Source organism: Petromyzon marinus, chromosome 49 (genome assembly GCF_048934315.1).
Source record: "Petromyzon marinus isolate PM22_M1 ecotype Great Lakes invasive population chromosome 49, UKy_Petmar_22M1.pri1.0, whole genome shotgun sequence".
Taxonomy (NCBI): Eukaryota; Metazoa; Chordata; class Hyperoartia; order Petromyzontiformes; family Petromyzontidae; genus Petromyzon; species Petromyzon marinus.
In genome coordinates this window covers 3,059,571-3,085,760 of record NC_133715.1, presented here as the reverse complement: position 1 = coordinate 3,085,760, position 26,190 = coordinate 3,059,571, and the positions used below count along the sequence as shown (strand labels likewise).

The 26,190-nt window shown below is 45.6% G+C and overlaps 1 long non-coding RNA gene across 2 annotated transcripts; it reads right to left on the bottom strand.

Annotated features, from left to right (window-relative positions):
* Window positions 1-8,972: 8,972 nt before the first annotated feature.
* Window positions 8,973-16,774, bottom strand: LOC142931116 (uncharacterized). 2 transcript variants are annotated; one of them, XR_012947129.1, is made up of 5 exons: window positions 15,987-16,774; window positions 14,117-14,218; window positions 13,230-13,326; window positions 11,619-11,698; window positions 8,973-9,544 (listed from the first exon to the last, which is right to left on the bottom strand). It is a non-coding gene; the product is annotated as an uncharacterized LOC142931116 (long non-coding RNA). The 2 variants fall into 2 exon arrangements; XR_012947130.1 differs by having other exon boundaries at window positions 14,126-14,218.
* Window positions 16,775-26,190: the final 9,416 nt, after the last annotated feature.

Genomic DNA, 26,190 nt, shown 5'->3' with positions numbered 1-26,190 from the left:
CACGTATACCTACACACATGTATATACGTATGCATGTGCGTACGTATGCGTTACCTACTTGCGTGTGTCTATATACGTGTGTATGCATACGTGTGTATATACACATACGTGTGTATGTTTGTATACAGTATACGTATATATGTGTTTATATACAACACATATATACGTATATGTGTATTTACAAATGTATGCATATGTATGTATCTACACACGTGTGTATGTACACGTATACGTATGTATGTGTATACACGTATGTGTGTTTTTATGTACGAGTGTATGTATATCTAAACACACTCAATTATTTTATATTCGAACATACCACCATGTCAGCAAAATCAACAAAAACACGCTTAAAACGTGTACATGTATATTTGTGTAAATACGTGTGTCGGGTTTCCCTGATTTGTATTCAAATGAAATGAGAGATATTTCCCCCTTTGAGATACGTTGTTTGTGGTGGTGGTGGTGGGAGCGGTGGAGCAGTGGTTAACGTGCTGCTGCGATCAACCTCGGCAAATCCGAGTTCGATTCCCAGCCACGTCGGCTAACATCAGTGGCGAGTGATATCAGAGACGGCTTTGCCCTCCCTTCTCCACCAGGCTCTTCAACAACCGGCACTCAGGGTGGTGAAGTATGGTCAATCCCCCCCCCCCCCCCCATTCTCATTCCCCTACTGGGGAGGCCTCCATGCATTGGGTTGGTTGAGAATGCTCGGATTGTAACAAAGTTTGCGTTTTATATTTTTTGAACGTCGACATTTTCAAAATAGGTTCGCAGTTAGTCATTCATTTGCCCCTTGAGCATCGCGAGGCTTACAGGCACGTGGTGTGAAGTCTGTCCGTGTTGTCGACCCCTTACCGTGTGCATGTGTTAAATAAAGACCAACAAACAAACGCTGAGCCTACGACATTGTCATCTTCACGTTACAAATGCCTCTCAATGTTCTGTTCTATTGCGCTCGACGACAGGAAAATGTTCAGGCGCTAAACGTTCAGCAGCTAAACGTTCAGCAGCTAAACGTTCAGCAGCTAAATGCTACTGTCGAGATCTGCTACTGGCCACGACGAGAGGGCTTCAGGCGAGAGTTCGTGTCGTTTTGCTATTTCCTCTTCCGTATATGAGTAGCGCAGGCGACAATGGTTTTGTACATACGTATGTTGATCTTCTTTCGCACCGTACGTAGCCAACCGTGCTAATCGAAGGTTCTACTTCATGGTCCCATAGTTTGTTGGGCTTGCACGGCTATACAATCGTATTCGTGCACATCTCCTGCGCATCCTATTGAAACACACAGCCACATTTCACTCGGCGGTTTCTATACGTATCATCTGAAATAAACACGTATTTACATATACACCTATATATAAACCGAAGAGGTCATTCAACTATAGACACCCCATCACAAAGAGCATCGGTTTCTATACGGCGGTCAGAGGGGTAAACCATCTGATTAGGTCAAAGGTAGTGGGATGCCTCCATAATCCGACAGCCCAGATTGGCCGTTGAGACAATTATAAACCAACCACCCCAAATACAAAGATCCCCCGTAGAGCCCCTTTAACATCGTCTTGGGGCAAGTGGGATGGGTGGCCAGCAACCACGCAAGCGCGGCCGCCTTTGTCTCTCCAGCGCTGATGTTTACACACCAAAACAGTTTATTATTATAATTATTTTAGTCTGAGTCGAATTAGGTGAGGGCCCGTGACTGGTTCAGATTTATCGTCACTGGTGTTGGCCGTGAGCGGAAATCAAACTCGTTTGTCGTCGGTTTGGTAGTGCAGCGCGCTAACCGCTGCGCCACCGCTCCTCACAACCACCGCGCGCACACGGGACACGCACACACCGAATTCTTCGTGCTTGGGTCGGGTCAAAATAAAAAAAAACACGCGGGCTGTCTTCAAAACTCGACACGTTCTTCAAATAACACCGTGGCTTGAAAAAAATATATATAATAGGACGACGTTTCGAGCAATGGCCCCTTTTCACAGGACGTACAATAATTGTCGAACTTTATTTGTTGTTCACTACGCTTATGCTCCACCGATACCGCGACAGCAGCAGCAGCGTCGCCAGATAATTTGTTTACAAAACAGAATACGATTATTGAACACAGCAAATGTAAGCAAAAACGTAATGCTGTCTCCGCATTGTATTTATTTTTACGTGTATAACAAAAAAATCTGTGCCTCGAGTATCCTGGCTGGCTGCTGGCTGGGCTCCTGCCCACCCCAACAGTAACTCTGTTGTTGTTAGTGGCTTGCCGTGGGCCGTCGCCACCGAAACTAGCTGGGTAACTAGCTACACAGGATTTTTGTTTTACCTGGAACAAATAAACCATTGAGTTTGAATAAAACTTCGGAAGAAGACGTTCGGAAGACAACATAATAATAATAGCGACACCTAACTGGTGGGAGTAACGAATACTGGACATCTAATCGGATTCCTCCGATAGTCTAATTAAAGATTCCGATTATGAATACGGAAGACTGACCACGGTTCAATAAAAAATGCCGTAACTTCTTTGGAATTTGTGCTCATATTAATGTAAATATTTAGCCAGAATATTCTTAAATTCTAGAGAATGTATATACACATGAACTCACAATACGTATTATCTTGGCATTTTATTTTCAGATAAATACGCATGTTAAGCGTAATATTGCCGAGTGCAAGAATGTGAGAAGAGCGTGAAAATGACAATTAAATGTTGTTCTCTACGACTACATTACATATATATTTAAAAATTGTGTTTTATTTCATAAGTCTATTTAATTATTACCATTCCAGACCAATATTATTCCAGGAGCATAATGGTGAAGCTCACAGGGCCCTTTTTTGGTTTCGACCTGGGTTTCAATTACAAAGTAAACTCGTTCCGCGCTGTACGCACCCGATGATTGTTAAACACGTCCCACGTGACGAGCTGAGCAATTAACGCTGTCTGTGTCACGTGGAACATGTGCACACAGACAAAAGACCCTCGTGTTGTCTTAACAAACTGTTGGGGCAAGTGCGGTCAGTGAGCACCTATGAAGACCGGCACGGTACATGAGGGGGTGGGTGGCTAGGAGCACGCCCGACCGCCTTTGTCTCCCCAGTGGCGATGTTTTTACACACCGCAGCAGGTACTAATTTGAGGCTGAGTCGATCTAGGAGAGGCCCAGGACCGGTTCAGGTAATCGTCACCGGTTGTTGGCCGTGAGCGGGAGTCGAACTCGGGTTACCGGGTTCGTAAGCGCGCTAACCACTACACTACCGCTCCCCACGTGGAACACGTGTATATGCACACACACACGTGGAACACGTGTATATGCACACACACACACACGTGGAACACGTGTATATGCACACACACGTGGGATACGTGTATATGCACACACACGTGGGATACGTGTATATGCACACACACACGTGGAACACGTGTTTATGCACACACACACACACACGTGGGATACGTGTATATGCACACACACACGTGGAACACGTGTATATGCACACACACGTGTGATACGTGTATATGCACACACACGTGGGATACGTGTATATGCACACACACGTGGGATACGTGTACAGTTCACGTACCCGGAGAGCTCAATCGTGATTTAAATCGGCTCTCTATTGAAGCAGACGGCGTCGATTGTTTTTACTGCGTCACGTGCGTCGTGTTTAACAATCATCGGGCGCGTGCAGCGTGAAACGATTTGATTTGCATTTTGTTAGGGGGGGGGGGGGGAGTACATTGGTAAACGCAAAGAGACGGAGCGTGGTGGAGGTGTTGGGCCGTGAGGACTGGAGTTTGCGAGACCCTGGTTTAGACCGTCACGGGCTCCCATTAACAGACTCATGCTTGCTACACCATGTGATCCTGAAAAGCACAACACTCTGTACCGTACATTAACTCACGGTGCGGTTGTTTCTATTATAAAGTATAGGAATGGGTCTGTGGAAATAAAATACAAGTCTCAGGAATACATCTATATATAAACATTTAGTAGTTTTTTAACGACATGTTTTAAAACGATAAATAATTGGTGCCCGCCATAGGAACATGGAATTTCCATAATTGAATTGCAATCGAGGATGAGCAGCACCCATATGTTGTTGCAGAAAGACTGTATTTCTGGACATGCATTTGTTATTACGTGTGTGTGTATATATATACTATGTCCACTCAGCCTCAAATAAGTAGCTGGTGCGGTGTGTAAACATCACCACTGGGGGAGACAAAGGCGGCCGGGCGTGGTTGTTGGCCACCCACCTCCTCGTGTCCCCATGCGGGCCATCATAGGTGCTACTCGCTAACACCACTTGCCCCAACAGTCTGTAACAGAACGTGTCGAAAGTGAGGTCGAATAGAATATTACGCACGCCATGGAGGGGACTTTGTTCATAATTCTATCGCCCCGTTCTCAACACGCTGTCAGGGTTCGCAATGAAATCAAGTGATTGCTTTGGTTAATTCATAAATAAGGGATCGCATTGGCAGTGGGAGACGAGACACAAATGGCAACAGACGACAACTCCATCATTTGCATTTCATTGTTGACACTTAAAAAATATCGAATTCTAAACGTTTCGGTCGATGACTCCTTTTCAGAGCCAGCTGCGTTGAAAATTAAATCTTCACGTCAAGGGAGGGCGTTGACAGTGGTGTGCAAGTGTAGATGAATACAAGCACCGCGTTCGGCGTTCACAGATAACACATCCTTAATATAATTAAGCAAAGTTTTATCCAATGAGCCTTTATCATTTCCATTCGCGCTGTACATTATATATGCACGTAACAGACTGCGTTGGCAGTGCGGAACAAGTACAATAACACCTTCATGAACACCTGCTGCAAAACATTAATATGATAACGTTCCAGACAATGACCCTTTTACAGAATTGTTACATTGAAAAGAAATAACGTAAGATACGTTTTGTTTTAGCAAATGGTGTACAAGCACAAATAAAATGATTTCAAACCTACCACATTCATTTCATAGTTGCTGTAATAAAATATTTTGCTTAACGTTTCAAGCAATGACCCTTTCTCAGAGCAAGTTATGTTGACCGTAAAATAATCACATAAGCGTCTGCATTTGCAGTTGCCTACAAGCACAAATAATAAAACACTACATAAGTTGCCTTAAAATAAATATACGGTATGCTAACGATTTGAGTAATGACCCTTTTTCAGAGCCAGATGTGTTGATATTAAAATGTAAAAAAATATAATTGACTGCTTTGGCAGTGGTGTAACAAGCGCATAATTAAAACAAAAAATCTAAACAGAACTCACCACTGTCTTACGATTAAAACTAATAATTATAATTCAGGCAGTCCCCTCCTTCGTCATGTTCTCTAGTCCATGCAGGTTACAACAACCTATAGCGCAGTAGTTCTTCACCTTTACTGCAGCCTTCGTTACAAACGTGTATCATGTTAATAAACACGTTGAGGGTTTCATGAAACAAAGTACGTTGCGACTTACGTGGCCGTGCTTAATTTGTGTTTTCGATTATTTACCTTAAAAAAAAACCTCTGAACCATGCCTCGCACCCCCCCCCCCCCCAGAAAGGGCATCTCGCGCCCTCAGGGGATGCGTGAACCCCAGGCGAGAGGAGACGGAGCGATCAAACATAAGCGGTGTGGTGTTGCTCGGTGCAAGATCGCGAGTGATAACGGTGGCGACGGCGGCGGCTTTAGAGAGGTCCCTTAATCCAGCGGTGGATTGACCATGGCTGATGATGGACGGGGTTGTTTGTATTCTCTTGTAAACGAGCGGCGTTCATTGGGAATGTTGCGTTTGTTGTGTGGTTGACTTGTGCGGTGTTAACAAAAATAAACACACACATACACACGTGCGCATGGGTGGGATAATACCCCCCCCGTTCTCAAAAGCCCTGCTCCATTATACAGGGTGCTTCAAAACAATGTTAACACTTCTGAGAATATGCAACAACACCACGTGACATGTGCTGCTGCCTCTGGGCTCTGGAGATCACCTGGAGAAGATTCCAGGCCACGCGTTGACAACGACGGCGAACAAGTGGGAGACTCTTTGACTTTTTGAAGCTATTAACATTTACACTTGTTATCACGTTACACTGTATCATCCGTTTTTTCCATTAAAAACGAGAGTCCCATAGAGGTGTTAATATTGTTTTGAAGCACCCTGTAGTGCGGTGGCCCAGGGCCGACTTTCGATGTCGCAAGGGAACGGCAGAGTGGCAACTTAACGTGCCCCCAGATGACGGAACTTGACAAGCAGAACGACGGGAAGAAGATTGGGGGGGGGGGGGGTAAAGGCGCAGCTCTGAGATTTTCTTCCTGACTGCCATGCTCAAGGCAGGGGCCTCCTCTCCGAGAGGGAACTAGACGACTCTTCCTCGCTGGTCACGCGCGATTTTGGGAAAGGTGGCAGCACCCACACTCAGGGGTCGCGTCGAAATTGTAATTTGTTTACCCACAATGCACCGCAGCCACAACAACAACACGTGCGTTTGTATGCATTTTTTTATGTTGGACGGGGCCCCGTTGTTTACGTGGGGCGACGGGGAGGGGGCTCTGGCCAGTCACATCAGCGGATTGTTTCTTTTTAAAGAAGCTTCATTCTGCCGATGAGACCTTTTACAAATGCTGCTGGGTAATATTGCTCTGGAGAGTCAATAGAGGCTGATGGACGAAAACTAAAACGAAACAAAGCTCTGTATATATTTCATTTTACCACGTAAGGCCCACTGAGCTATATAGCTCTTTTTCAGAAGGAACCTGACCACATAGCTCAACAAAGTGGCTCATCACGTGTACATGTATAGCAGCCAAATACTCTAAAGGCATGTTTCTAAATGTGGAGGGCAAAACCAGAGGACCCGGAGAAAAACCCACGCAACCACGGGGAGAGGGACACGCAAACTCCAAATATATAACAGGCGTCAAGGTTGCGATCGAACCCACGACCTCCTGTATACCGGGCGAGGTAGTTAACATCTCGCCACCGTGGCGCCTCGTGTGTGCGTATGTGGAGGCACAGAACGAATTGATCCTAATCACTTACTGCGACTCCTTTTTGCAAAGCCCACGTCGGGAGAGAGGGAAAAAAAGCAGGCAATGGAGGCGGAGGTGGGGGTGAAGAGATGAGAGATGGCATGAGATAGCAGAAGAGTGGGAAGGAGAGAGGAGAGTAGAGGATGATAGATAGGGGAGAGGAGAGGTGAGAGAGGGCAGAGGAGAGAGGGGCGATTATAGGGGAGAGGCGATAGGAGAGGGTCGAGGACATTGAGATGGAGGAGAAGGAAAGAGAGCGCTAAGGACGATCACTCGGAGACACCGTGCTCTCTGAGCGGGGTGCGAATGGGAATCGCTGTCGGCGAGACATCAAGTCTGGTCCTTTGTCAATCCACTGCTGGATGAAGGCCTCCACCACGCGGTGAAGTGGCCGACACGGCGCGTGGAACTGTTTTTTGTGTCTTCAGAACTGCACTTCGTGGTTCATTTGTTGTCCTTCCACCGTACCTCCTATTACACATTTCGGCTACGTACGGTGCGAAAGAAGTTCAACATACATACACGTGCATGCGTGCAGTCTCCAATTCTAATTCACTCTATCTGATGGCCTCGCTGTGTATGTGCTATGAAGAAGGGCTCGTTGCCCGAAACGTCGCCTTTTGTAGATTTTGTTTTTATGCCGCATTCTCATTGACGAATATATTACCAATTGTTGTTATTTGTGTCAATGCAGCTGTAGCATCACTATCGAATATTGTAACATCGCCGCGACGTTGGTCAGATTGGTGAATATGGAGTCAGGGCTGCTTCAGATTTCACTCTCCACTCATGTTCGTTATCATGGGCGGGGAATTGAACTCAGATCGCCCAACTCATACTGCTTTGCTTTAACTCCCGCACATTGAATAATACATTTTAATTCAGAATTAATTGATACTCTTTGGTTCTTTCGGTAAAGTCACGTAGGTAGAAAAAATAAGAGATCACGACGCTTCGATCGCCACCGAAAGAACCAAAGAGCATGGATTCCTGCAGTCACGAAAGCTTCAAATCAAAATTGATTGATACTCTGCCACAACAATGAGCTCACAGACATTGCCCAGGACCAGTTCAAGAAATCGCTCGCCTCCGAGGTTCGCCGTCATCCAAGATCGAGCACAGCAGAGGGGGGGGGGGCGGGAGCCGGCCTCGTTCACAACGCGGCCTGCCAACCACTACACCCACCGCCTCAGCCAGCAAACCCACGTCTCCCTCACACTGCGGGAGATCATTGTTCTAATGGACGGCGATGCACAGGCTGGACTCAAGGTCCGGACACGGCCCTTGCTATCAACGAGCTCCTCTCCACCAGGCGAAGCTGCGTTGGCTGAGTCACGTAGCTCGCATGCCCAGCCACCGCGTGCCCGATCAGCTTCTGTTTGGACGGATAGAGGGGGTCTCAACGGGCGCTGGACGGGCTAGAGTAGAGAGATGGACTGATGTTGGTGGTACAGGAAGGACGTGGAGCTTATTGGACTTGCAGATGACTACTGGTACCAGCGGTGTCAAGATGGACCTCTGTGGACGAGGCTCTTGAAGCACGCTACTCTGGGTAGTTGGAGGCAGTCGTCCTTCCACAACATCAACAACGGAGGATGGAGTAGCGACGCTCACAACAACGAGCGGAGCACCGGGCGGATAAAACGCGACAAGTTGGCACAGGTGGTGACTCTACCGGTCATCTCAATCAATCAACCCATGGTACCTGGAGATGTCCCTTTTACCTCCTGTCAGCGAGCCTTCGACACTTCACGTGGCCGCAAAGTGCACCTAGCCTGGCACAAGCGCAGTGGTGACGTCACCGCCACTTAGTGGCGATTGGTGGCACAAGGCTGATGCAGTGTGAAAAGTGCGAAACGAAAGCATTGAGAGAGACGCATGCGAGTAATTGCATCGATACACCGAAACACGCGGGTCAGAGAACATACACGTAGGCGAAAGACACAAGCACTCTTTAAACAATTGATATATGCAGTAGATCGTGTACAACTCTAGAGGGTAACATATAAATAAGGAACAGGGTAATGCGATTGAGTGTATTGACATTGCAAGTATGTACTTTGTATATGCAGTAATATAAACGCCGTAAGAATGTTATGGAATCCGTCCACAGGCACGCGTATATGGATGTGCTCGGTAAGTGTTTCAGATGAAACTAATTCTGATGTTGGATGTCGGCATTTGTCGGGCTAATTTCGGATTTTTCTTAAATGGATATTTATTGCATTTTAATCCACAGTGAAGCTCATCAATTTAGCAAGACATTTTAAATATTAATTATTGCATAGTATTTTATAACGTAAAGCTCCGTCAAAGTTAAACAGTAACATTAACGTGTATAGATATATATTTGACATTTTAAGCGCAATCGATGTCACGTGGTGGCAATGTTGACGGGCGTGACGTAATGGAAGTGATGCGACTTTGAGTGGACGTCACATTTCCGGTTCAATCCCCAAATATATTTTTTCTCTCTGTCTCAGGATTATCCGTCATTCCGCAATCTAGAAGCCTGATTAAAAAATAGGGAATGGGAGAAACATACGTACAGCAACAACAACAACAATACTCGGCACATTCGTCAATAGCACGGTGTCCTTCAAAGGAACAATAATAGGCGACGTTTCGGATAATGGCACATTCAAGGCACATTCACAGCACATTAAAAAATGTGAACGGACAGTTGTACTGGTGGACTTTGATTTTTCAACCACAAGACTCCTTTGCGTAAACATGCAGTTAATAGTGCAATAATGTTTTTTTAAATGATATCTAGCTTTTAGTTAAAATAATACCAACTAGCCTATTTGGTAATTTTCTGCGTGCAGCACTGTAAAATAATGCATAACGTTTGATTAATTTATTTTCGAAATCGTTGTGATTTTCCCATGTCAATTCATGGTCGACTCTGATACGGTACGATCCACGTGATTCCTGTTATTAGTCATTGAACTGGAACCAGCCGGTGGTTGGAGGAGCAATGCGTGTGGTGTAGTCCCATCATTGTGAAGATCCCCTGGGGTTCGGATCTTCCACGAAGCTCACGGTCCCACCCCTTAAACCGCATCCACTGCACATTCCGTGGCACCAACAGACGCGGATACCCCACGCAATAAACGGAACATTTAAAAAAAACTCTCAAGTTGTGTGTGCGACTGTGGTCATCCAGAACAGACCAATACAACGTATCACGACATCACGGCGATACAAACACTCCGCTACTCCAGACGCGCTGGTTGTCTGGCTCGACCGCCTGCATGTGAACTCGTAAATTTGTTGCTCTGCATCTACACCAACAGCCACACGGCGAGAAGCAGAAATAATGATATAAGTGTATTGCTGTGCGCCTGGGTTTGGTACGACGTCGCAACAACGTGGAGAGGGAGAGCTAAATCACGTGAAACGACACAGCTTGGCACGCGCTGAATAAAAGGTTATTCAAATACGAAAAAAACCCCCACCGAGATTGAATAACGACAAGAGTCTCCTAATTAATTATACCGAAGTCCCACCGCCCACGTGACCTTCCTATCAATGGCCTGACAGGGGGTGAAGTGACATTTTGAGTTCCGCGGACGTTAATTGGTCTATCTAAATGTATGTTTTAAAATCTGAGCTTAGAAACAGGACATCGCGAAACAATACCGGTGCCCGCCGCCCGTGTGTTGGTAGGGTTCGTCATTCGAACGTTTACAAAGCAATATAATATCGACAAGAATTAACTGTAATAATTATGATTACGCCTAAATGCATTAACTCTTGCAAGAGATTTGCACTGAGCTCAATTCATCGGTTTTTTTCGAAGACTGTACGCAGTTAACTGGACACGTGGCATGGCCATTTATGATCATCACAGCGCAAACACCTAAAGCAGTGCCTGCCGGATGATCCTAGTACCAACAGTAGCTACACATGTAGTAGCTACTACTACATGTGTAGTAGCTACGGGCCCCGCACTTTCAAGGGCCTCGCGCTCAATTCTTTCAAGCTATCAATTCCGGTTCAGTGATTCTGTACTTGCTCTATCACTATAGTACTATACTGCTTTCGACTTTTATGAACGACTGGGTGTTTAGGGTTAGCGATTTGGCGTATTATCTGGCTGTATAGAAAATGAAAAAATACAATTACTTTACTATGCAAGTCAAAAATTTGTGTTTTAATATTTGTGTTTTTGTTAATTAGGGCCCCTTTATAACATGTGCTAAAAGCCCCATACTAGCTTAATCCCGCACTGACCTTAAAAACAAAAGCTACGCAGAAGCCACTGGACTCACTGGAGCCACGCATGAACCACGATACCTCGCTGATCTCTCGTCAAGAAGCATAAACCATCAAGCACGCGAACTCCCGGTCATCCTCTCAGCGGCTTTTTAGCTTGGCCGTTGAACAGATGTGCTTTTGCGGCCGTCTGGAACGCTCTTCCTTCCGACATTAGGACGCCATTGGGAGCTATGCACTTTTACATCAAGATTGAAAAAACTAATTTATTTAAAACGGATTTTTGTGTTTAGCTTGTTCTTCCCCCGCACCTCCAATTAGCACGGTTGGCTATGTACGGTGTGAAAGAAGTTCAACGTACATACGTCAATATTCTTTGTGTGTCGCCGAGAAGGTAAAAGCTTGAGCGATACGGGTCGCACCATTCCAGGGTCTTCCCGCGCAACTGTAATGCGACGAAATTGCAGCGTGGCGAGTTAATAGCTCAGTGGGATTTACCTGGCAAGATATTTTTTTTTTTATATATATTATTTAGTTGAATATATTTTTAAAGTTTAATTCAATTATCACTCTTTATACTTTGCACTCCTATCATTGTCTTGGTATTGTTTGTTGTTGTAACGTTCTGACCCCGTGCCCCCCCCCCAACCCCGTTTACTGGACATGTAGGACAAAGAGCTTTATAGCTCATCGGATTCCTCCTGCAGCATAAATACAAATTCTCAGATTCGGACGCGGTACAACAACTGGGCGCGGCTCGTACAAATGTCGCGTGATCAAGGAAGGACGCTTACAGGTCACGGCGTGGTACGACAACGAACCTACCCGGCCACGACGTAGCGAGGTCACGGCATGGTGGCTCGCAGTAGTCAGCGCACTGCGCTACGATCCCCGGCAACCCGAGTTTGATCTCCCCGGCAATCACAGTTTGATCTCCCCGGCCACACTAACATCAGTGCCCTTTTAAATCTAGAATGAAAACTCGTTTCTTCAGAACTGCTTCGTGTCGTGTTGAGTTTGTGTTGTCATTTCTTCCAGGCACACCTCCGATTATTATCACGGATGGCTACGTACGGCGCGAAAGAAGTTCAACATAAATACATATGAGTATGGGTCTCTGTGGGTCTCTGTGGGGTTCTGTGGGGTTCTGTGGAGGTGGGTCTCTGTGGGTCTCTGTGGGGTTCTGTGGGTCTCTACGGTTCTATAGGAGTCTCTGTGGGTCTCTATGGGTCTATGTGGGTGTGGGTCTCTGTGGATCTCTGTGGGTCTATGTGGGTGTGGGTCTCTGTGGGTCTCTATGGGGTTATGTGGGTCTCTACGGTTCTATAGGAGTCTCTGGATCTCTGTGGATCTCTGTGGGTCTATGTGGGTGTGGGTCTCTGTGGGTCTCTGTGGAGTTATGTGGGTCTCTACGGTTCTATAGGAGTCTCTGAATCTCTGTGGGTCTCTGTGGGTCTCTTCCTTCCTATATTAGGAAGCCACTATGCATTTTTAAGTGATCCATATTGAAAACTAATTTTTATGGACTAGCTCGTTGTCCTTCCCTCCACACCTCCGATTTGGACGGTTGGCTACGTACGGTGCGAAAGACGTTCAACACACGGTACACACAGTCGTGAGTGCTTTCTAAACCGATCCTGCTTGGGACCATCAGCTCCTCACCGGCCACTTCACCAACCCGCACTGACCAGCGTGGTGAAGTATGGTCAACTGGACCCCCTCCCCTGCCACCCCCCACCAACGACCCACACGATGTGGGGAGGTCTTTTTCTTTTTTAAAAACAAATTTCAGTGGGGTTGACGGAGGAAGACTGTCACACGTGCAACACATTCACCACACACGTGTAATTAATATCCAAGAGCGGTTTGCTCACACGCTATTTGAACGCGGCAAAATGTATAACCAATCAATCATCAATCAACTGTAATTATCGAACCGGTTCAGCCGCACGGGTGTTCTGTTGATGTCATGGCACCTCGTTCAGGAGTCGTGAACCAGGAAGCGCTTTGGCACGAGATCCGATCCTTGCACTCACGCCTGGAGATGCCGCGATGCAATCTCCAGCGAAACGTCTATTTACAGGGTGGCCCAAAAGTCAGGACACACAAACACACACACATAGGGTTATTATATTATTTTAACAAATCACATGGGGTTGTTTAATTTATTTTAACAAATGTTCTAACCGACTTCCATGAACATTAACGCACGATGCATTAATTCTCTTTTAAAATGAATTTAGGACTTTTTGAAGATTTCAGATGCCTCCTTTAGCATAAATAAAAAAAAAACAAATGCATATCGTTAGCAATCTGAAAAATAGATATTCATAATAATACGTAACACATTGCTTGAACGGATAAACAATTAAATGTTTACATGCCAGTGTTAAAATAAATAAAATCACCCCATGGACCCTGACTTTTAATGCCACCCTGTACAGTATTTGCTGCTTTTCAACATTCCGGTTTTACTGACAAACGGAAGCAATTGCTTCGCAACCCACGTGACAACTTCATTTGTTTGGCCGGGCGGTGTGGCTACACGGATGACAATTGCTTTTTATGCACTACACCAGCGGTCCCCAACCTTTTTGGCACCAGGAACCGGTTTCGTGGAAGACAATTTTTGTCACGTACCAGGAAAGGGAGGGGGGGGTAAGTTCATCATTGGGTCTTTCACCCTTTTCAAAGAAGCTCTCCAGCGACGTTTGTTTTGTTACTCATTGTGGCTACTAGGGGGGTTAGAGCTTGTGGGCTTACCAACATAACTGTGACTGAGACAAGTGCGCAGTGCGGGAAAGAGGCGCGGGCGGAAGTGGTGAATAATAAAATAATGGGGGCGGGTCACGTGCGGACTCACCGCTCTCACCTGCTGCTGCTGCTGTGCGGCCCGGTTCCTAACAGGGCCACGGGCCGGTACCGGTCCACGGACCGGGGGCTGGGGACCCCTGCACTACACGAGCTAACCCGAGCATAAACAAAATAAAATTCTGAATCACAACAATAATATTGGTCCGTGATGAATATCTACGAATGATGTGTTGTTTAATCCAGTTTAAGAAGGACGATAGCTCAACGAAGTGGGCTCAAAATGTGGACATTAATTCAATGTAAGGAGGACGATAGCTCAACGAAGTGGGCTCAAAATGTGGACATTAATTCAATGTAAGGAGGACGATAGCTCAACGAAGTGGGCTCAAAATGTGGACATTATAGCAGCCACATACTCTACACGACGATGATGATGACGACGATGTTGAAGTGATGCTATACTTACACCATACCTGTCAACCCCTTGTTAGTGCCCTACCTTATTACTCACCAATTCAGACCTTATTGGTCACCCAGTGCCCTTATAAATCTCAACGTCCATCCTACAAAGTGCCATCACAAGGGAGAAACAGTCTAAAAAAGTTGCCCGCATTGAAACGAATGTACGCCGCATGGACCTGAAAACTCAATTTACCTGCACAAGAATACGGGGTAAACTGTGTGGGTTGACAGGGTATGTTTCACGAATTATTACAGTACACAATGCCAGAGCATTGTGAGTCGTAATTTGACACCTTGGGGAATTGTGGCATTGACGGGGAGTACGCGGTGTTGTGTAAAATGATCGATGACGAATATGGTGGTGGTGGCGACTCTCGTTAATTATTAACATACACGGATCACATTATCCAACAACACGACGAAGATAAATCTAACACCAGCGGCGTGGTAAGCGTGACTTTGTTACAAAATACGAACTTCTATGGACGTTCGTGATGATGAGGATGATACTGGTGGTGAAAAGAGTCAATATTACTAAACATAACAATGTTTACTTTCTGGCAATGAAACAGGATGTGTTAAGATGTTCAAACACCAAATAGAAACATTTTGCAGGGAATCAAGTTACTGCATTAACCACACACGGTACTTGTGGTGAAGATACAAACAAACATGCTCTAATAATAATAATATATGCCTTGTATATGAAGCTGATTGGCCTACACCAGAGACACCCTTCTTTAGGGCCTAGTCTCACCGGTGTCAGACCAGAGAACGCCAAAAGGCGACCAGTGCAAGGACAATGCACTATCAGGGCATTTATAGCTTGGGGTGAACAGCTACAAATGTTACCAGTATTAAAGTATGAAAAAATAGGAATAGGTTCTTATTATTTCATACTTTTAAACTGGCAAAAAGGTCCCATTACTCAACGTGTGTGTTACTACATGCGGGTTCCCTCCCAGATAACATTAAGCAGTTACAGAGAAAAATGCATTTAGTTATTAAAAAGGATGTTATTTGTTTGATGATGATGATGATGATGAATCCACTTTACGAAGTTGTTCAGAATGGTGAACAGTATTAAAACATGACACGTTGTGGTGGATAGCGATTATAAATACGAGGCATCGCTGATACAATTGGTAAACAGGATTCTTTTAAAAATAATGTAAACAATATTGTGTGTACGCCGATGATAGTTACCCTATACTATACCCATATGCTCTACAATTAACACAGACAGCACGACTACAAAACTCGCATTTCCGTGGCTAATTCCAATACGGAGTATCGCCAATACAGTACACAAACGATATCCTTGGAGGCTGCATCGACATGGCCCGAAGGCAACTTTCGTACAAATGAACACGAGCGCGAGAGAGGGAGCTGGCCGTACTCTCCAGCGCGACGTCCCACAAAATCGTAAACAAAAAAAACTGGTGAAAGGAACAAACCTGTCGGGACGACAGAGCTTCAATGAACGCTGTTAAGATTCGCAGCGTCTTTTAAGCTGGCTGAGAGAAGTGAGGCACCTTGACAAAGGGGTTTACATATCAAACAGGAGAATTTAGCATTGAAAGAGCTGAGGGATTAGCTTGTGACTGGTCACAGAAATGGCTATGTTAAAGTCAGAGCCTACACATCCACAGGGGAATTTAGCATTGAAATAGCTGAGGGATTAGCTTGTGACTGGTCACAGAAATAGCTAAAAAAAACTCCGCTTGGCTTTCCAACATTCCTCCTCCGACGATGCTGATGAACCAAATTGATTGCCGCGTGTGCCCATGCCCGTGATAACTTAATTTGATTGGCTCTGTCGCTCGGTGCTGGTGGGTTATACAGATTAAATTGACATTATGCACTGCACGACCTTACGCAAATATAAACCAAACGACGAATCACACACCTGGCAGGAAACACGTGAAGCAGACTAATGTGATTCTCCACAAAGGGTTACCAATCGCATATAGGTATCTCAGATATTATTACGTAGCATTATTAGTATTATAATACAAGTAATTGTCGCAGCACGTGGCTGGCATTGGTAAACGCATGCCTGGCTACGCTCTGGCCGAAGTGTCAGTGACCTCGTTGTGAGATGTCCATCTCTGTGTTTAAAATATTCAACGTTGGGAGAAACCTTTAATGGGAATGGTGAAATACGTCCACGCAATACAAGATTTTATGACCTTGCAGAACATTTTTTTAATTCAAAGCATAACGTTCTGTAACACGCATGCAATATAAGGGTACATAATAAACTAGAATTCGCACTGATGTTGACAGGACTGTTCTTACACGTTCTGATCCCTCCTTACGAGAGATCTGTGAAAAAAAAAATAGCTTCACAACTCATCGAATTCCTCCAGTACAAATACATATTCTTGATTCCGATTCACTCACACAACGCACTCGCCACGGACGATGGACTCACCCACTCGCAAGAAGTCGTTCATTTTTCATATTCTTAGTTTTTTCGGTAAAGTCACGTTGAAGAGAAACAACAAAATAACGGTCATCATCATGACCGTTTGAGTTATGGTCGAAACGTCGTGAGAATTTTTTTATTGTTTTATATATATTTTATTATTTTGTTGTTTCTCTTCAACGTGACTTTACCGAAAAAAACTAAGAATATGAATTACTGCAGTCACGAAAGCTTTAAATCAAAATTTAAGTCGTTCATTGTCAACGATGGGAAAATAATTTCGGCAGAATCAGACACAGGACGCGCGCGTGCGTGTGTCCGTGGAGACATCGGTTACCGTCTTGTCTGCAATTGTAGGACTCTCTGGAAAGCAAGACGCATCCCCAACCCGATCCTGTACCAGGTGTCAATCGTGTTGCGCGTGTTAATCTGAAGAGGAGTTGTACACCCCTAGCTTGCCACTGCTATTCATTGGCGTAAAATGAAATAAAATGTTTTCGCTCCGGATGACCGCTGCAAAGTATTATCTGTATTTTGATTTAGCGTGCTGATGTTAAAGGTGCATTGAAAAATGTGATACTCCGACTGATGCTTCTGTTGTTGTGGAGTGACTCATGCAGCCAGCTATGGCTCTAGGATTTTGGTGTTACATGTTATTTATGTAGTTTATTGTAAACATTCGGTCACAGTCCCTATGATCACTGTTACGTTGAAATTATGACTTTATTTTTTGTTGATTTCGAAAAGTTTTTTGGTTTGGACATGTTTGTTTTGTTGTAGTACGGAGTTAGACTGATGGCCTTAATCTAAGTTTTCTTGTTGTTTGACTTGCATCCCACTGGGATTTTTTGCACACAGCATTGGTGCACGGTGCTTTTTTCAGGAATATTTTGCTGTTTTTTTCATGGATTTTCTGTTTGCACAGTCACATAGTCACTTTAAGATGTTTTTCTTGTTCGTGTTTTTGTTTTTTATGTTTGTTGCGGTTGCACTCGATTCAAGAGCCGAATGGCTCACAGGGCTATACCAAAATAAAGAAACTGAAACTGAAACTGTACACACTCGCCCACATCAAATTACCGTGTTCTCCGGGATACAAGACGCTCCAGAAAAGTAAGATGCGCCCCCAACCAAATCTTGTGCCCTGTGTCAACAACTTTCTTTGACCGATCTGATCAGACACATACACGTACACCTTTGCTGGATAATGAGAACGAATCTCCACCGCCACCCCCCCCCCCCCAACTTTTGCTTTTGAAACACTGGTAAAGGAGCGCGTCCTAAAAACTCCGGAGAATACGGTATATTTCACAAGCCACCAAAGATATCGCGAGCGCATCGCGTGTGTACACCAAGACAAATAACCCCCCCGTATAGCCTTAACAGACTGTTGGGGCAAGTGCTGTTAGCGAGCACCTATGAAGGCCGGCACGGCACACGAGGGGGGTGGGTGGCCAGCACCACCACCGACCGCCTTTGCCTCCCCCAGTGGCGATGTTTAACACACCGCACCAGGTGCTCATTTGAGGCTGAGTCGACCTAGGGGATGCCCGGGACCGGTTCAGATAATCGTCACCGGTGTTGGCCGCGAGCGGGAATCAAACCGTGTTTATGGCGCAGCGTGCTAAGCGCCACACTCCGCTCCCCAAGAGACACACTCGCACAAAGAGACACACGCACACAGTGGGGGGGTCACACTGCACGCCACGTGCGTCCGCCTGCCGTGACCGCGGTTTCGGCGGCGGGTGGCTCGATACTGCCGCGCGATGTTTGCGAGGCGCAGTTGCCCCGCATGCGCTGGGTGCAGATGGAGCAGACGAAACTGCCTGTAGCCTTTTCGATTTGAAGCTTTCGTGACTGCAAGGATTCATCTTCTTTGGTTCTTTCGGTAAAGTCACGTAGAATGAGAATAAAATAATAAAATAACACAATAAAATTCTCACGACGTTTCGGCCACAACGCAGGCGGCCGTCTTCAGGTGAAAGGTTAATCGAAGCTCTGTCGTCCCGACAGTTCTGTTCTTTCACCTGAAGAAGGCCGCTTGTGTTGTGGCCGAAACGTCGTGAGAATTTTATTGTGTTATTTTATTATTTTATTCTCATTCTACGTGACTTTACCGAAAGAACCAAAGAAGATGACTGTAGCCTACTCTACCTTTTTATTGTACCAGGTAAGGCCCACTGGGCTATATAGCTCTATTTTTTTTTAGAAGCGACCTGTCCATAAATGATAGCTCAACGAAGTGGCCCTATGCAGTGGCAATGTATAGCAGCCAAATACTCGAAAGGCATGTTGATCCTAAATGCGGAGGGGAAAAAAACCGGGTGGATCCGGAGAAAAATCCACGCAAACACGGGGAGAGAGATACGCAAATGACACATATACAGCAGGCGTCAGGGTCGGGATCGAACCGACGGCCTCCTGCATACCAGGCGAGGTAGTTAACACCTCGCCAGGTATGCAGAAGGTTCGACCCCGACCCTGACGCCTGCTGTATATTTGGAGTTTGAATGTTCTCCCTGTGGTCGTGTGGATTTTTCTCCGGGTCCTCTGGTTTTTCCTTGCACATTTAGAATCAACAACACGTGCTTAGACTATTCGGCTGCTGTAAATAACCACGTGATAAGCCACTTTGTTAAGCTATCATTTATGATCGCCAGGTCGCTTCTGAAAATGAGCCATATAGCTCAGTTGGTAAAATAAAAAATAATATTATTTTAACGGGGCCGTGTACACCACCGCCTTACAAGCGATTGTTGGCCATGGCTAAAATCGGGTCAAAATATCCGGACGCAAAAGAAACAAAATTTTAAAAAGAAGCCAGTCCAGACGGTTCAACAGCACCCACAATGAGGGTGCTGTACGTCACCCCTTCTTTAGGGCTTACGTCAAAGCTTTGACGGTCAAAATTCCGGAAGGAGATTTTCCGCTCGCGGTTTGAAGCGTCCCGAGCTGAGAATGAGTCACCCACAATCGTTGGGGAGGGGGGAGGGGATGGAGGGGGGAGGGCTGAAAAAGCAGTGCTAAAGGTTAACACGTGCCCTGTTTCCACAACGTTTTAAACTTCTACTCAAAAACAATATATATTTTTTACTTTAATAAAGGGTTCATATTTTATAGTCGCGCATATGGAGTCGTGAGTGGTTCGCTTACGGCGTCACGAGTGGCATTCGTTTGCGCAACACGGCTCTGGGGCAAATCGCCATGCTCCCAACGTCACCAACACGCACTGAGCGAAGTCTGATCAAGAGAGGCCTTCATCCAGCAGTCGATGACAGACAGCGGGACTTTAGATGATTATCATCATTCATGATAGTCGTTGAGTTGGCGAGATGCGTCGCGATGCTGCGTGATGTTAACTACCTCGCCTGGTCTACAATGGGTCGTGGATTCGATCCCCGACCCTGACGCCTGCTGGATAATTTGAGTTTGCGCGTCTCTCTCATTATCATCACGGTGGCTATTAGATATTAACTACCTCGCCTGGTATGCAGGAGGTCGTGGAATTGATCCCCGACCCTGACACCTGCTGTATATTTGAAGTTCGCGTGTCTCTCTCTCTCCCCGTGGTCGCGTGGATTATGTATCCGGGTCCTCCCGTTTTTGTTCCCTCCGCGTTTAGAATCAACGTCACACGTTTAGAATCAACGTCACACGTTTAGAGTATTTAGCTGCAATAAATGTACACGTGATGATAAGCCACTTCGTTGAGATATGACGTGTGATAGCCAGGTTGCTTCTGACAAACAAGCTATACAGCTCAGTGATGGGTCTTTACCTGATACAACAAAACATAGCGTAGAGTTGCTTGGCAATGGGCTGGCGTGGGGTGCGTGTGAGAATGCTGAGGTTGCTGTTATCGTTGTTTTTGAAGGCGACACGCAGGTGGGGATGATGAGGAGCGCCCTGGGGTGAGCTCACGAGCGCGTGTGGGGTACGTGTGTGCGTGTGTGGGTGGTGGGGAGCGGTAGTGTAGCGGTTAGCGCGCTGCGCTATTAACCTGGCGACACAGGTTCGATTCCCGCTCACGGCCAACACCAGTGACCATCATCTGAACCGGTCCAGGGCCTCCCCTAAGTCGACTCAGCCTCAGCGAGTACCTGGTGCGGTGTGTAAAAACATCGCCACTGCGGAGACAAAGGCGATCGGGAGCGGTGCTGGCCACTCCCCCTCCACCCTCGTCTTGGCCTTCATAGATGCTCGCTCACAGGACTTGCCCCAACAGTCTGTTGAGGCTACACGGGGGACCTTTGTCTTTGTTGTCCTTCAGGCGAGACACTCGGCTGGTCCAGCAGCGGTCGTCTCACCGCAAAGAGACGAGGACGCCGGAATGTGCAGTGGGCGGACGGGCGGGCGGGGGGGCATCGCACGCAGCACTCGAGCGCGAATTGCCTCTAAATCACCCACCCGGCCACCCTCCTCCTAAGCCGCACGGTCATCAGCGCGCGCGCACACCCACGCGCGCAATTGCTCTTGAGAGTGCCACTCCAGAGTGGGCATTTGGCCTACTCTTCCAAGCCCCGTCAAACGTCTTGTTGGAAGATGTGTGCGCAGTGCCCACACTTTACCCCACGGACGCAGATCGAATCCATTCGATGCCCTCTGGATTGTGAGTCCAGCGTGCGAACCCATTGCGCCACTTGCTAAATTAAAACTACATACTGTATATGACTTAAATTATAGACTGTATCTATACCTTTAGCCGTATAGACTACTGTTAGCGTTGGTACTAATTAAGGCCTGCACCACGCTCGGCTGCCTTTGTCTCCCCTGTATCGATTGCACCGGGTACTCGTGAAATTCAGGCGGAGTCAACCTAAGGGAGGCCCAGGATCGGTTCAGCAAGTGCACGCCATATAGTACTTAATATAGTACTTTATAATACGTAAAATAATATTGTTTACATTCTTAATAAATAATTATGATAAACTACTAGCATTTGCCTTCTGGCGGTGCAGAACTATGCTGTACATCATCTTAATAGATACATAACTTCAGCGGGCAGAAGCTTGGAGAATATTTACGGGCTGTGCAAGCATCACCAAGCAGGGGTTTCCTTCCTCGTTGAATACATCTGTCGAGTCGCATGTCCGTATCGGCAGTGTGGTGAACTTCTCTGCTGGAGAATGCACGCGTTTTGTCGTAGCCAGAGCCATAGCGAAGAGGCATGGTGGATGTGGTGTGCCGGCGTGCTTGAAGTGTAAATATTCTGAACGGCACATCAGCTTTCAACAAACATGAATAGATGGTGTGTCAAGCCACTGCTGGATGAATGCCTTCGTTTCTATACGCAGTGCCGGTCATAAATATATACTAACGTGTACTACATATATACTCTTAAAATAAACATTTTTTTTTTTTAAAACAAAAAATATTTTGTTTTATTTTTATTAATTTTCTACCGACGTCACTTTACCGTAACAACCAAAGAGTATGGATTCCTGCAGTCACGAAAGCTCCAAATACATATATACAAATACAAGTTTACACCCTTGCAAACTCGAGATATCCAACGATTTGTAACTATAATTCTCATTCTCATTTGTTTTGTGGGTATATGATCAATCAGAATGTGTAGGCTCCTCCACCATCCGGCACAGCCAATTCAACACATCTAGTGGACAAATGCGCAAATAGCAAAAAAAAATCACGTTTAAAAAAATGGGAATCAAGCAAAATGTTTACAATTCTTATACGAGGTTTCGCTGGCGACTACAACACCAGCATCGTCAGTAATCACCTGGTAATAAAGTGCAGACCTCAAGGTCATAATAATAAACCATCTCAAAGCATTACATATAGATTAAATATTCGAATAAAATAAACGCATGTGGCCCTTACTGATTGAAGTTGTATATTCCACACGTACTGCATGTACCCACGTTAAGTTAACGGAATGGCTATACGTAAATGACCATATTCAGAATATAAATTTTTAGCATAAACGCTTAGCAAACATATTTTCCACCTATTAAAACCACGTTCCCTCTTTCCTCGTGATGGAAACAAACAACCCAGGTTTTAGCAATTATCTCCAAATATCAAGACAAATAACAATATATAAGAATTGGTTTGACCCTTTCTGACAATAAAACACGAGTTGCAGTAAGACGTTCAAACAACAAATAGAGAGACCTTGTCCAAGAAATAAAGTTTCTGCATTAAACATACAGTACTTATGTCTAACATGCAAACAACAAACACTCTCTGATAATACACGCATTGCCTTTGCAACTGGTTGGAAACAGCCTGTAAATACTTTATATAGATGTATATATGTATATATACACACACACCGCTGGCTTGCGTGAGGTCGTATGAGAGACGTTTTATTGATTTATTTACTCCCGCGCCGACGGCCAGGAGGAGACTTTTCCCGATGACATCTGGACAGCCAGCAGCAGTGGTTGTCGGCTGGACTGCTGATGAGCCATCAGAGGGGCGAAGCCGGCCCCAGAGTTTGCGAGTTCAAACGAGAATGGTTTTTGCTGGTTTAAAGACAGGTTAACAGAGCACCGATTTGCCGATAGACTAAACCAAAATAAGTAAAAAAATATACGTGGACATACGGAACAGAAAATGCTGTCCGTGTGTTCGAGATGCGTTGGTTTCAGAACCCAGCAGATGGTTACAGCTCTACTTATAGCCGTATTAGTAATGCCGTATTGTCCGGATGCGTCTTACAATTTACACAACGCAAGTTCGGGATTTGCATCTCACTTTGTGGAGCGTCGTATAATCCAGAGATTACGTCGATGCACAGGAACGTGTCGCGTTACTGTGCGCGCGACGTGGATGTGAGGAGCGGTGGCGCAGCGGTTAGCGCACCGCGCATAAGAACCCGGCCACCCGCGTTCGATGGCCGCTCACGGCCAGCGAACATTTGAATGAAGTCCTCTCGGTCGCCTCGGCCTTCAAAGGAGCACATGGAGCAGCGTATAAACATCAGCACCGAGGAGACGAAGGTGGCCGGGTTTTGTTGACCACCCACTCCATTCGCGTGCTGTGCCGGCATTCACAGGTACTGCTTGTTCGCTCACAGCACTTCGGAATAATAATATTTAGACCCGATTAATCCGATGAGCTGTAAAGCTCTTTTTCACAGATCACCAGCGGGGGGGCACGGGGTCAGAACGTTACAACAGCAATGACAAAAACACGATATGAGTGCAAAGTATAGGATACGTAAGAAAAATCACTTTAAAATATATACAAATAAATGTTTACAATATTCTTCGGTTCTTTCGGTAAAGTAACGTAGATAGAAAAAATTAAAGTTAATATACTGAAAATAAAAACTACGACGTTTCGATGACGATCGCTTGTGTCGTGATCGAAACGTCGTAGTTTTTTTTAAAATTTACTTTAATTTTTTCTATCTACGTGACCTTACCGAAAGAACCAACGAATATTAATTCCTGCAGTCACGAAAGTTTAAAGTCAAAATTTTAATGTCTACAATTTTTTTTCATCTGATCAGATAAAGCCCATTCAGGTACTGACTTTTTTTCAGACGCGACCTGCCCATAAAATGATAGCTTAGCCGAGTGGCTTATCACGTGAACCTCTATAGCAGCAGACAAAGTCTGTTCAAGGCGAAACGGCTTGCTGGGGGCCTTTGTCTTCTGATTTGGCAGCCCAAGTTGGTGGTTGGGTGAGTCATCGTCCCCGGCACGAATATCCGCAAGCCTGGAGAGTGACTAAAAGCTCGAGTGTCTGAACTCTGAAGGCGAAACCGCTCGGTGCGTGTGCGTCTCTCTCTCTCTCTCCCCACCGCTTTGTCAGGAGAGAATTCGGACGCGTCTAACAATCAATCGTCAATTTTGACTCACAACGACAAACATTCCCCGCCCCCCCCCATTTCCGTATAGCCTTGACAGACTGTTGGGGCAAGTGCTGTTAGTGAGTAGCAACCTATGAAGGCCGGAACGACACACGAGGGGGTGGGAGGCCAGCGCCACGCCCGGCCGCCTTTGTCTCCCCAGTGCGGATGCTTGCACAGCCGCGATGGCGTGGAGGAGGCCGTGATGGCGAGGAGGAGATGGCGTGGAGGAGATGGCGTGGAGGAGGCCGCGATGGCGTGGAGGAGGCTGTTATGGCGAGGAGGAGACCGTGATACACTCACTCATCTTACACTGACTCACTCACACAACCACTGACCCATTCACACATCATACACTGATTCACTCATCATATACTCACTCATCATCCGCTGACTCACTCACACATCATATACTCACTCACACTACCACTGACTCACTCACACACACATCATACGCTGACTCACTCATCATACGCTGACTCACACATCATACACTCACTCACACTACCACTGACTGACTCACACATCATACACTGGGAGTGTCATGCTGCCAGCTATGGCTGCAAGTTTGGTCGTACATGTTATGTATATCGTTTATTGTTAAATTTGAATCAGTTCTTATGATTACTGTTGTTACATTGTTTTTATAGCTTTATTTTGGTGATTTCGAAAACATATGGTTAAGCCATGCTTCTTGCGGAAGTGTGGAGTTGGCCTGATAACTTTAATCTAAATTGTCTTATGGTTGTTATTGTTTGACTTGCATCACACTGGGATTTTTTGCACACAGCGTTGTAATACGATATATTTTTTAGGAATATTTGCTGGTTTATCCAGGATGTTTCTGTTGCGTGTCATCGCTTTAAGATGTTCTCTGTTCATATTTAGTTTGTTGGGGTTGCACCCGACTCAAGAGCCGCATGGCTCACAGAGCAATACCTAATACAGTGAGGGAAATAAGTATTTGATCCCCTGCTGATTTTGTACGTTTGCCCACTGACAAAGAAATGATCAGTCTATAATTTTAATGGTAGGTTTATTTGAACAGTGAGAGACAGAAAAACAACAACAAAATCCAGATAAACGCATGTCAAAAATGTTATAAATTGATTTGCATTTTAATGAGGGAAAAAAGTATTTGACCCCTCTGCAAAACATGACTTAGTACTTGGTGGCAAAACCCTTGTTGGCAATCACAGAGGTCAGACGTTTCTTGTAGTTGGCCACCAGGTTTGCACACATCTGCAGGAGGGATTTTGTCCCACTCCTCTTTGAAAGATCTTCTCAAAGTCATTAAGGTTTCGAGGCTGATGTTTGGCAACTCGAACCTTCAGCTCCCTCCACAGATTTTCTATGGGATTAAGGTCTGGAGACTGGCTAGGCCACTTCAGGACCTTAATGTGCTTCT